Here is a 13,236-nt window from a genome sequence, read left to right on the forward strand (position 1 = left end):
GTGTGTCTGTCTGTGTGTCTATGTGTGTGTCTGTGTGTGTGACAGACAGAGAGAGAGAGAGAGAGAGAATGATTGACACTTGCTGTGTATTTAAAAAACAAGCGCTCAAACAAACGAAAGAGAATGAAAGACGCAGAAGGCGATTGTACTGTTTGCGGCAACCGACGATGCCTTGCTCTCCCCTTGTACAGTGCGTCGTGATGGCATGTGTGGACCAGGAGATGACGCAGTGCTCCAAAGGCCTGGTTCTGCTGTCCCTTCTGCGGGCTCCTGCTACAGACGCTTCTGTGCAGGGAAAGTGCTTCCGAAAAAGGTTTGCAGCTCTATCTCCAGATAGGAGGGTCTGACAAAGACACGGCGGGCACCCTTGGAGTCGGGGAACGATTCTGCATCCGTGGACGCATCACACGACCGTTCTCCAACTACTGCCCCATCCTGTAAAGGTACTCTGAACCATGCCATGTTGGGCACCTGCGGATGCGCCCGGACACGGGCAATGCAATGACAGTGGAACCAGGCCCTCTGCACCTTCCTTTCTCCAATTGGGACCGTTTTGTCCCATCCTTTTTGGTCCCATTCGCCATATCTCCAGAACCGAAGAAGCCGTCGGCGTGGGCTCTTCGCCACAGCGTCCGGCACCAACCAAAACCCCCACCTAGACACCAACATCAGCCCTCTACACCTCTTACTTTTTCAGTTATTCCACTTTTGTCCCATCCTCTCCTGGCTTTTTCCCCATAACCTAACCCCCCTAACCCCTAACCCTAACCCTAACCCTAACCCTAACCCTAACCCTAACCCCCTAACCCTAACCCCCCCTAACCCCTAACCCTACCCCTAACCCTAACCCTAACCCTAACCCTAACCCTTCTCAACACACACGATCCATCAATTACGTTGAAGAAGGACTTTGAGGAAAACTCGATTGATTTCCTAGATACCACGGTGTTTAAAGGACCGGATTTCTTGAAGACGCGTAAGTTGGATATTAAAGTGCATTTTAAAACAACTGATACGCACGCATTACTCCACAAGAAAAGTTTCCATCCGACGCACTGTTTTAGAGGGATTGTGAAAGCACAGCTCTTACGGTTCGATCGGATTTGCACGAGACGAGTGGAGTTTTTTGAAGCAGTGAGGACTCTTTTTAGGGCCTTGAGGAACAGGGGTTACCCTAGGTCCTTTCTTAGGGACTGCTTCAAGACCTTTAGGGAATCTAAGACGTTAGATGGTCGGAATTTGATTCCATTGATTACGACCTATTCCAGTATTTCCAAGGTGTTGAATGGGAAGTTTAAGACTAATTTTGAGGCGGTTCCCGATATAGAGCAATTGGTTCCTTCGTCTAAGGTGATTTCAGCCTATAGGCGGAATAAGAACTTGCGGGATTTCTTGGTTAAAGCTAGGTTGCCATCTTTAACTTTGAAAGGGAAACCACAGTTATTGGAGTCCCAATTTGTTAGACTTAGGTTCGTCAAGAGTGTTGAGAAAAAAGTTTTTCGAGTTGAGCAAGGTTTCAGCACCAACTCGAAGAATTGTGTGTATGTCATTTTTTGTGCAAAATGTGGTGTTCAATATGTTGGAGAAACCAAGAATACATTGTCCACACGTATGATGCAACATCGATACAATGTGAAGAACAAGAAGGCAACAGAAACTCTTTTGGTGGAACATTTTTTGATTCATGGTGAAGAAGCGATGAGAATGGCTGGCTTGCAAAGAAATGTGAACTGGACGGATTGGGAACGTAAAAAGAAGGAAAAGTATTGGATCTTTTTATTAGGTACTAAAGACCCATCTGGCCTGAATATGCAAAATTAGTTTAATTTCCAAATTGACCCAACTCCGGATCCTACTCTATTTGTCCAACCCTAATTGGTATTTGCCCTGGTCTGGTCCAAATTTGCAGTATCCTAACCCTTTATCCCCAACCCGGATCCTTTTCCTAACCCTAACCACTCCCCCTTTTCCCCTTTACCTCCTATCCCCTCCCACTACCTTTCCCTGACCCCAACCCCTTCCCTTACCCTAGCCCTAACCCCACCCAGGTTCCCTTTCCCTAACCCTAACCTTTCCCCTAATAACCCAAATTGGCTCTATGTCTAACCCTAATTCTAGGTTAAAATATTTAAATATTTTAATCTCATGTAAAGGGGTTTAACTAATAACAGTCAATTCATTATTGTAATGTCAAAGGATAAATATTAAATTATACACTCAAATATTAAATAAGCATTCACATTAATAAATAAATAAATAAATACATTTATATAGTGTATAATTTCAGTTCATGTTATATAATTCATTGTAGTATAAAGTCAAACCCTAATTTTATAAGGAGACAGGGACACTGGTAAAACATTAAAAACGAACAGTTTAAAAAGCATTACAGACCAGAGGGTATAAAAGGAGCGCAGGCAGGAGAGAGAGCTCATTCTGCTTTCGATAGCCAACCAGTGCACATCTCCAGCAGCCAGCCATTGTTTTGAGCGCTTGGATTTTTGTTGGTTTCATTTTCTTTCGTGCCTCACAGGCCTGAGGAAGACCTTTTAAGGTCGAAACGTTGCCTGAGGCACGTTTGATTTTTTTCAACCGGAACACACGGTTTTTTGTTTTTAGGGATTTTTAAGCCCCTGTGCTCTCTTTTAGTTGTTTGTAGGTTTTTTTATTTTCACACAGCCGAGCAGGCAGTTTTTGTTTTGCGGGATTTTTAAGCCTTTGGGCTCTCTTTTAGTTGTTTGGAGCCAAATAAACGGTTTTTCTTTTAGGGGATTTTCAAGCCTTTGGGCTCTCTTTTAGTTGTTTGAGCCCCTTTTGGGTTTCACTTTTAGTTGACAAACACAATTTATTTTTTTACATTTCATTTACATTAAAAAATATATTAAAGGTTAAAAACAACTAATTGAAAGCCACCCGTCATGGCGGACGAGTGGCGTGAAGTCCGCTACGGAAGGCGGCGCCAGCGCCCCTTCCTTGACAACCCAGACCGGGGGTTCTCCCGTGGGATGGCCCGCGCACCTTCCTTCTACCCTCGTAGGGGGAATCAATTCCCTTATCCTAGCCGGCCAGCGCCTCCCGCAGGGAACTTCCGGTACAGGAATGCTCAGTCCCGCTCTTTTGCGGATGTGGTCCGCCAATCCTACCCAAGGCCTCCCCGAAGAGGTCCTTCTCCACGGGGAGTAGGCAATGAGGTTAGGCGGCAACCAGCTGACCCTCAGTTTGGGAGACTGGTTCGCAAAATGCATGGGGTGATCAAAATGGTTCACCACTTGCAGAATGTGGCTCTGAAACCTGGAAAGACAACAGAGCCGAGAATGATTTCCAGAATGGTTGAGGTTTTGGCGGGAATGATTAAACCAGCCGCTCCAACTGAACGCACTTTGAGTTTGATCCAGGCTAATGCGAAGAACTGGGGTCACACCACTTGCCAGATTCTTATGGAGCATTATGAGGCTGGTCTTGCAGATCTTTTGGAAGAGCTGTCTACTCTTCTGGTTTCTGACTGGAAATCTGCGTTTGAAGTAGCAGTGCGTTGGGCGAAACGGAACCTGTCGCGTATCACCCAGACTGTCCTCGAGCACGCTGAAGCCCTGGTTACGGCCATTGCGGAGGATAGACAGCAGGGGCAGATTCAGGTCCCTCAGCGAACGGAAGCCCCGGCTCAGCCTGAGGTTCCACAAGCCCGTGGGACTTCTACAGCTACAATGACCACTTGCAGGGTTTCAACTGCTACTTCAACTGACCGTAGAGATTTGGACAGACAGCAGGGTCCCCGACAGAGACCCAAGGTTATGGTTTCGGCGGGAACCATGACAGATTTGAGGGTTCAGGATGATGATTGGCCTGAGCTTGGAGGTAACGCAGAACCTCCAAAGGAGCGTCGGAGGGGAAGGCAACGCCCTAACCAAGAGGCCTTCCTGGAAGTTATCTGTGAAGACGCAGAGGTCCAGGAGGAGTCTGACGCACCCGTCTATCGTTCGGAGCACCCCGAACTGGAGGCTTTGTTTGATGAAATGCAGAGAGAGGAGGACGCGGCCGAAGCAGCGGCAGCTGCCCTGCACTCTTCTGCACAAAATGAAGATTTAGAGCAAGCCGACATACAGATTTCACCTGTGTCACGGGTAGCTCATGTTGAGGTCCACCGGGAAGAGGACTCCGTACACAGTGATGACTTGTTTGAGGACTCCTTCGATCACTTCACTTCTCCAGAACCGCCGAGGTTTAGGGTGAAACACCATCCAAACACTCAGCGGAAGCTCACGGATTGGTCGTTGGAGGTTGAACAAAAGTGGCTCATTATGGGTGATTCTAACGTTTGTCGGTTTCCAGACTTTCTCAACAGCAACCTGCAGGTGGATAGTTTTCCAGGTGCTCATTTTCGACACGCACAGGCGTTGATGGAAAAGACTAGACCACCTCCAGATCTAGTGGTGGAAAAGGTGATTTTGTCCTTTGGCATCAACAGTAGGGCTAACAAGTCCAAGGAAACCACAGTTAAGAATCTGCAGGGGGCACTTCGTTCCGCGAAGAGAAGGTTCCCCTATGCGGAGATATGGATACCATTGATCAACTTTTCGCCAAACCTCCCAGCAGAGGAACAGGAAAACCTCCAAACCTTAAATGAGCACTTGATCAGAAACATGCCCTATATCCCCCTCTTGCCAGAGGAGGATTTTGAGACCGAGCTTGACGATGTACACTGGACCAGTGACACCGCAAGGGCAATGTTTGAACATTGGATGTCGACACTAAACTCTACTGCCCCTTGAGCCTGGAACGAGAGGGGGCGGAAGGCTCGCAGTCCGTCCAGGCTCAGGAAGTAATGGTGTTAGCAAAAAATTTTAAACTTACTGACTCACAACGTAGGTTGCTCAGTAGAGGATTGACATATGTCCCAACCCTCGACATAGGCAGGGATGGTAGGGATCAATTTCAGCTGGATATGCAGACCTATCATAGGAAGATTAAATTGGCAACTTATTACAGGAACTCTAAAAAGCGGGAGAAGCTTCCCTTTATTGGCCCTTCAACTTGGGAACCTGCATGGAATTCAATACCAGTCCCAGTCCAAAATTTAATTCATACAGATGTGGACGTCTTTAAAAACCATTATAGATCTCAGAATGAGAAACACAATATTTCATGGCAGGAAGCTAAAGCTCTACGAGAGTTAATAAATACGAAACATATTGTAATTAAGCCAGCTGATAAGGGCTCAGCTGTTGTCATAATGAGTAGGGAACAGTACGTGTTTGAGGTAGAGCGACAACTCAACGATCCGGTGTACTATAAAAAGTTGACAAAACCTATGTACATGGACACGGTTCCCATAGTGATAGACATTTTGGATACATTAAAAAAGAAGAAATTTATAAATGCAAAGCAGAGACAGTACTTAATTGGGAATTTTGAGCCCAGAGAGCGGCGATTTTATATTTTACCAAAAATTCATAAAGATCCACAGAAGTGGACAGTCCCATTTGAAATACCTCCCGGCAGGCCGATAGTTTCGGACTGCGGGAGTGAAACATATTTGATAGCCGAGTATTTAGATTATTATCTTAATCCTTTGTCCGTAACTCATCCTGCCTATGTCAGGGATACTTATCATTTTCTTGAGATGGTTAGGGGTTTAACCCTCACATCTGATTTTGCATTCTTTAGTATGGATGTGGATAACCTCTATACCAATATTCCCATTGAAGCGGGAATCAATTGTGTTAGAAATGCATTTATAAGTCATCCAGACCCCAAACGCCCGGATCAGGAACTTCTGAAGTTACTGGAAATTAGCTTAACTAGGAACGATTTTGTTTTTGACGAAAAGTATTATCTTCAGGTGAAAGGCACAGCAATGGGCAAACGATTTGCCCCGGCCTATGCTAACATTTTTATGGCCAATTGGGAGAAAGAAGTGTTAGCCAAGTGTGGGACAAAACCGAAGTGTTATCTCAGATACTTAGACGACATTTGGGGTATCTGGACGGAATCACGTCAGCAATTTGATGACTTTGTGGAGATTCTCAACACACACGATCCATCAATTACGTTGAAGAAGGACTTTGAGGAAAACTCGATTGATTTCCTAGATACCACGGTGTTTAAAGGACCGGATTTCTTGAAGACGCGTAAGTTGGATATTAAAGTGCATTTTAAAACAACTGATACGCACGCATTACTCCACAAGAAAAGTTTCCATCCGACGCACTGTTTTAGAGGGATTGTGAAAGCACAGCTCTTACGGTTCGATCGGATTTGCACGAGACGAGTGGAGTTTTTTGAAGCAGTGAGGACTCTTTTTAGGGCCTTGAGGAACAGGGGTTACCCTAGGTCCTTTCTTAGGGACTGCTTCAAGACCTTTAGGGAATCTAAGACGTTAGATGGTCGGAATTTGATTCCATTGATTACGACCTATTCCAGTATTTCCAAGGTGTTGAATGGGAAGTTTAAGACTAATTTTGAGGCGGTTCCCGATATAGAGCAATTGGTTCCTTCGTCTAAGGTGATTTCAGCCTATAGGCGGAATAAGAACTTGCGGGATTTCTTGGTTAAAGCTAGGTTGCCATCTTTAACTTTGAAAGGGAAACCACAGTTATTGGAGTCCCAATTTGTTAGACTTAGGTTCGTCAAGAGTGTTGAGAAAAAAGTTTTTCGAGTTGAGCAAGGTTTCAGCACCAACTCGAAGAATTGTGTGTATGTCATTTTTTGTGCAAAATGTGGTGTTCAATATGTTGGAGAAACCAAGAATACATTGTCCACACGTATGATGCAACATCGATACAATGTGAAGAACAAGAAGGCAACAGAAACTCTTTTGGTGGAACATTTTTTGATTCATGGTGAAGAAGCGATGAGAATGGCTGGCTTGCAAAGAAATGTGAACTGGACGGATTGGGAACGTAAAAAGAAGGAAAAGTATTGGATCTTTTTATTAGGTACTAAAGACCCATCTGGCCTGAATATGCAAAATTAGTTTAATTTCCAAATTGACCCAACTCCGGATCCTACTCTATTTGTCCAACCCTAATTGGTATTTGCCCTGGTCTGGTCCAAATTTGCAGTATCCTAACCCTTTATCCCCAACCCGGATCCTTTTCCTAACCCTAACCACTCCCCCTTTTCCCCTTTACCTCCTATCCCCTCCCACTACCTTTCCCTGACCCCAACCCCTTCCCTTACCCTAGCCCTAACCCCACCCAGGTTCCCTTTCCCTAACCCTAACCTTTCCCCTAATAACCCAAATTGGCTCTATGTCTAACCCTAATTCTAGGTTAAAATATTTAAATATTTTAATCTCATGTAAAGGGGTTTAACTAATAACAGTCAATTCATTATTGTAATGTCAAAGGATAAATATTAAATTATACACTCAAATATTAAATAAGCATTCACATTAATAAATAAATAAATAAATACATTTATATAGTGTATAATTTCAGTTCATGTTATATAATTCATTGTAGTATAAAGTCAAACCCTAATTTTATAAGGAGACAGGGACACTGGTAAAACATTAAAAACGAACAGTTTAAAAAGCATTACAGACCAGAGGGTATAAAAGGAGCGCAGGCAGGAGAGAGAGCTCATTCTGCTTTCGATAGCCAACCAGTGCACATCTCCAGCAGCCAGCCATTGTTTTGAGCGCTTGGATTTTTGTTGGTTTCATTTTCTTTCGTGCCTCACAGGCCTGAGGAAGACCTTTTAAGGTCGAAACGTTGCCTGAGGCACGTTTGATTTTTTTCAACCGGAACACACGGTTTTTTGTTTTTAGGGATTTTTAAGCCCCTGTGCTCTCTTTTAGTTGTTTGTAGGTTTTTTTATTTTCACACAGCCGAGCAGGCAGTTTTTGTTTTGCGGGATTTTTAAGCCTTTGGGCTCTCTTTTAGTTGTTTGGAGCCAAATAAACGGTTTTTCTTTTAGGGGATTTTCAAGCCTTTGGGCTCTCTTTTAGTTGTTTGAGCCCCTTTTGGGTTTCACTTTTAGTTGACAAACACAATTTATTTTTTTACATTTCATTTACATTAAAAAATATATTAAAGGTTAAAAACAACTAATTGAAAGCCACCCGTCATGGCGGACGAGTGGCGTGAAGTCCGCTACGGAAGGCGGCGCCAGCGCCCCTTCCTTGACAACCCAGACCGGGGGTTCTCCCGTGGGATGGCCCGCGCACCTTCCTTCTACCCTCGTAGGGGGAATCAATTCCCTTATCCTAACCCGCTTCATATCCCTTACCTAACCCTCCTAACCCTAACCCTAGCCTCACAGAGGTGGCAGGCTCAGTCCCCTTCCCCTAACCCCAACCCATCGTCCCAACCCTTGTCCTATATCCTTACCCTAATCCCCTTCCCTACTCCTATTCCTAACCCTAGTCCCATCCCCTTCCCCCACCCCCACTTATTTTGTTTTTGTACATTTTATTGTAAGTATTTTAAATATTAATATATAAGTTTTGTAGGTTTTAATATAGAGGATATAACAATTTAGACAGAGTTTGAATAAATACTCGGTAATAAATATATAAATAAATATATACATATTTTAGTTTAAAAAGTTTTTATGTAAATAGTAAATTTATTTTATATAACCACCATTTAGTTCATATCATTTCATATGGTGTGGTTTTAGTTCATTAAAATATTGTTGGTAAGGTTTAAAAACGTTTTGTTTAATTCATTTAGACTGTGGTGATTTCTTTTTGTTTAAACTTCAAAAGCCGTGGGGGCGGAGCCAGAGCTTACTTAAGAGGTGAGCCTGCAGGCCAGGCTCATTCTTTCGTTGCCCTTCGACGAAGACAGTCGCTCTTTCTGCAGCAGACTTATTTTAGTTAGTTTGGAGTGTGCCCAGGCCTGAAGAAGACCAATATAGGTCGAAACGTTGCCACAGCGGCACACGGTTATTTTATTTTTTTTGAACCTTTTTAAAGGCATTTTTAGTTTGTAAGAGTTTTATTTTATTTTTTGGTTTTTTGAAAAAACTACAAAAAATTAAAAAAATAAAAAAAACAAAAAAAACAACAAAAAAATATAGAAAACTTACCCAGCCCTCCATCATGGCTGATGAAGGGTGGCAGCAGGTCCGCTATGGGAGGAGGGGTCGCTCCCGTATGCGGACCAATACCTATCGACCCCAATCTCAAGACCAGGACTGGTCTTCTTGGGACCGGGGAGGGAGGGGCCCAGGAGGGAAGGACCGCGCATACCTCGGTCCTCCCCAGGGGGGACGGGGCCGTAACCCACATCCTAACCACACAGGACACACAAAAACAATTGGACACAACACATCCTGACCCTAACCACATACAATTTTGATTAAAAACAATTGGACATAATACAAAGGTCAATAAGACAAACACGTAATTAGGACAAAACAATAAAAGGAGGACTTGGAGGACACAAAACAATTGGACATAATACAAAAGTCAATAAGAACAAACACATAATTAGGACAAAACAATAAAAGGAGGATTTGGAGGACATAAAACAATTGGACATAAAAAAAAGAAACACATAATTGGGACAGAAAAATAATAGGAAGACTTGGAGGACACAAAACAATTGGATATTACACAAAAAGTCACAGAGGAGGACATAACAAGGACAAAAGAATGTGGGACAGGATGGTTACAAAGAAAGGAACAAGTCATGAAAAAACCAAAGGAAAGGACAAATAGGAAGGGGGTGCCATAAATATAAAAACTAAAGACAAATACTGGAAAGGAAATTAAAGAAGGGGGTGCCATGAAAATAATAAAAACAGAGAAAGCCAAAGAAAAGACAGGACAAAACAAAAAAATAATAAAACAGAAAATCCAAGAGTGGGAGGAGACAGCACACTATAAAAGCCAAGAGAGGCACACAAAAAACACACATGGACAGACACGTTGGGCCAGCCTGAAGAAGGCCTATAACTCGCCGAAACGTCGCGACGGCCCAACGATATACACGTGCACTATAAAACCAAATCATGGTTAATTTTTTGAACTGGGACGGGGTTATCATCACCGGCCCCTTGGACAATCATACCCCTTTGGGGCGTACTGTGGGGGACCTGAACGCCCGGGATGGGAGCAGGTGTGGACAGCGCATTGGAGTCCGGCCCCCTTCGGGGGACCGGACTCCCAACTTGATTTCCCCAGACCTGGGATGTGGCTTTTCGAGGAGCCGCTGTTTTTTAATGACTTTTTTCCCAGCACTGTGTTTTCTTCTGCTACAATAAGGACCAGGTTTGTGGAGGCTGGCGTTGTCAAACTGGGTCATCTTACAAGGATGTCTATGGGTGCACTTGGTGGTGTCACAGGCATTAAGTCCTACAGAGTGCTGGAGAGAATTATGGAGGAAGTTTGGCAATCTCTGTCGCCATCACTGAGAGACTTTGCTGGAGACCGTGTCCTGGCTGATCAATGGGCTGATGACAGCGAATATGTTTTCCCTTCATTGATGGTCAGTCCTGCCTTTGAGGAGCAGCCTGAGGGGAGTGGCATGCTGCTCTCCCTGGGGACACCAGTGCTGGATAGTTTCAGCTCTTGTGGCAAGAAGCAGCTTTATTTATGCTGTGTTAAGGTGCTGAATTTCCGCTCTCTGGTTGGAATCAGGGAGTCAAAATGGACTGAGTTTTTTGCTTCGGTCTCTACCCCTAAAGGCAGGTGGAGGGTCCTGTATAAGCCTCCTGTTGAAAAACGGATGGCTGACCTCCAGTGGAGGATTATACATGGAGCAATAGCCACGAACAGACACAGAGCCCACCTAGACCCAAGCACTGGGGAGGGTTGTCCTTTTTGTTCAGAGAGGGAGACGCTGGAGCACTTAGTGGTCTGTTGTCCGCGGCTAGTGGGTTTATTTTCTTTGTTGCAGGAGTGGGTGGAATCTTTGGGGGAGACTTTCTCTGTACCTTTGTTTGTCTTTGGCCCTAAGTATTCAGTGCAGAAGAGACAGACCTTGGTTCTGATTAATTTTTTGTTTGGCACAGCTAAGCTGGCAATATGCAAAGCTAGGAAGAACCAGATGCTGGGTCAGGGTTGGACTGATGTTGTGCAAAGTCTGAAGGGCCTGTTGGCATCCCGTCTGAGAGTAGAGCATGCTTTTTACTCTCTGACTAATAGTCTGGACTCCTTTGAAACTGTGTGGGGCATTGGAAGGGTTTTGTGTTCAGTAGGAGCAGATGGGACACCTGTGCTTAACTTTTGAGTGTGTGTGCTGGGTACCTTAGTTAATGGTTAGTGTGCAATGACTGTATTGATTGTGTGTTTGTTTTTTTTGTTTTATTTGTTTTGTTTAACTCGGTGTAAATAAAGTTGTGTGAAAAGTCAAAAGTCTCTGTTCCTCTCTCTCTCTCTCTGTTCCTCTCTCTCTCTCTCGCACTGCATGCTGGGAGTTTGATGGTGGTGAGTTTGGTGTGTCTGAGTGAGAGTGTGTGATTTTTTTCACTGAATGCTTTTTTTCCCGTTTTCTTGCTGTGTTTATTGTATGATTGTTTCATAGCTGTTTGTGATTGTGTAGTTTGTATTTCACTTTGACAGGCATGGCGTCCGGTGGGACGCTGTCCCTGTCTTTGAAGCATGGAGTCAGGGTGGTGCCGCAGCCGAGCACCGCTGTCGAGCAGGTGCTGTTGGCTGTAGGTGAGCGGGTGGGGCATGGAAACATTTCGTATGCTTCACGTATGAATAAAGCGGTTGTCATGTTCTTGAAAGAGCAGGGGTTTGTCAATCAGCTTACAGAGAGTGGCCTGTATTTGAACGATGAATTTATGCAGGTTTCACCCCTCGCAGTGCCCTCCACTCGGATCACTGTGTCGGGGGTGCCTCCGTTTATTCCCAATACGGCTTTAGAGCAGGAACTGAAGCGCTTTGGGAGATTTGCCAGTGGCTCCCGGACAGTGAGTCTGGGCTGTAAGGACGCCAAGTTAAAGCATGTTCAGTCCCTTCGGAGCCAAGTGTTCATGTTTTTAGACTCCCCTACACAGACACTGGATGTCTCCTTCCGTGTCAGACATGAAGAAGGGCTCTACATGGTGTATGCTAGTTCTGGGAACATGAAATGTTTTGAGTGTGGAGATGTGGGTCATAAGAAAATAATGTGTCCTCACAGACAGCTTGCGGCGGGACCTGCTGTGGATGATAGTGGGAAGGGGGTTAGCGGGCAGCAGGCGCTGAACGTGGCTGCGCCTCCGGCGCGGGGTGAGACCGCTGTTGCCCCAGCTGAGGCTGTGCCTCTAGTGCGGGACGAAGCTGCTCTTGTCCCGGCTGAGGCTGTGCCTATAGTGCGGGGCGAGGCCGCCGTTGACCCGGCTGGAGCTGTGCCTCTAGCATGTGGTGAAACTGCCCTATCTAAAGAGGACGCTGCGCCCTCGGTGCGAGGTGAGGTCGGCGTTTCTCCGGCGGACGCTACGGCTTTGGTGTGGAGTGAGGTGAGTGATTGCGTGGCGGTCAGTACGGCGCAGAATGATAGTGTCTCTCAAAATGCAGATTTGTATTCTTTGGAGGAAATCGTTGCTTGGGTTATCGTTGTAACCCATATCAACTACGCACTGTCACAAGACCCACGTCAGCTGATTTGATCCCCTTCTCCTGATTTGCTCCTTCCACGTCCCGGCAGGTATGAAAACCGGCTGTGGAGGGATACTTGCGGGTTCGACTCCTGCTGTGGCTGTAAGTTTCTGGCGTTTAGAACGGTGTTGGAAAACAAAGCGTTTTCTCCCCTAAATTCGTCTATAAAATTGTATCACCTCAGCGGTAAGTGTCCTTAACATCTACCAATAACGACCTTTTTAGTTGTCAGTAACCAGTCAATCGTTTTTGCGATTAAAAAATGACTTTGTTCGGCGGCGTTCCCACCGCGGGAAGAACTCCGATTCGAAAGCTTCTATTTTTGAACACTTTTATGTACTTAAGCACTTAAGTGGGCTTACTTTGAAACAAAGTGCAATTGAATGATTATCGTTATGTGTTGCCTTGAATTCGGCTATGCTGTCTGCTAGACAGTTGTTTTTCTTTATTGTTGTTTTTGTATTTGTTTGTAGTGAACGCTACTGGAATGTGTGGATTAAGCTACATAGCCAAGATGATTAATAATTTAACTGTTGTACATTTGTGACTGATGATGATAATTCATGATTTGCATTGTTGCATAGAACTGCAGAAAAACGTATTTGATTACCGGTAAACTGAATTGAACTTGATGTGCTAACGGACATTTTTCTGGCCTACAGGTCAGGGTTTTTTTTTCCCCCCTTGAATTGATC

The 13,236-nt window shown here is 44.7% G+C and overlaps 1 long non-coding RNA gene across 1 annotated transcript in view; it reads left to right on the plus strand.

The window, feature by feature from the left end:
• The window catches only part of LOC146366347 (uncharacterized), a 2,873-nt gene extending 2,139 nt beyond the window's left edge, over positions 1-734 (plus strand). The window contains exon 3 of the long non-coding RNA XR_014797482.1: positions 192-734. This is a non-coding gene — a long non-coding RNA (uncharacterized LOC146366347). The remainder of the gene's footprint in view (positions 1-191) is intronic.
• The last annotated feature ends 12,502 nt before the right edge of the window (positions 735-13,236 follow it).

Source organism: Perissodus microlepis, chromosome 18 (assembly GCF_051167445.1).
Source record: "Perissodus microlepis isolate ML-2025 ecotype Zambia chromosome 18, ASM5116744v1, whole genome shotgun sequence".
NCBI classification, from domain to species: domain Eukaryota; kingdom Metazoa; phylum Chordata; class Actinopteri; order Cichliformes; family Cichlidae; genus Perissodus; species Perissodus microlepis.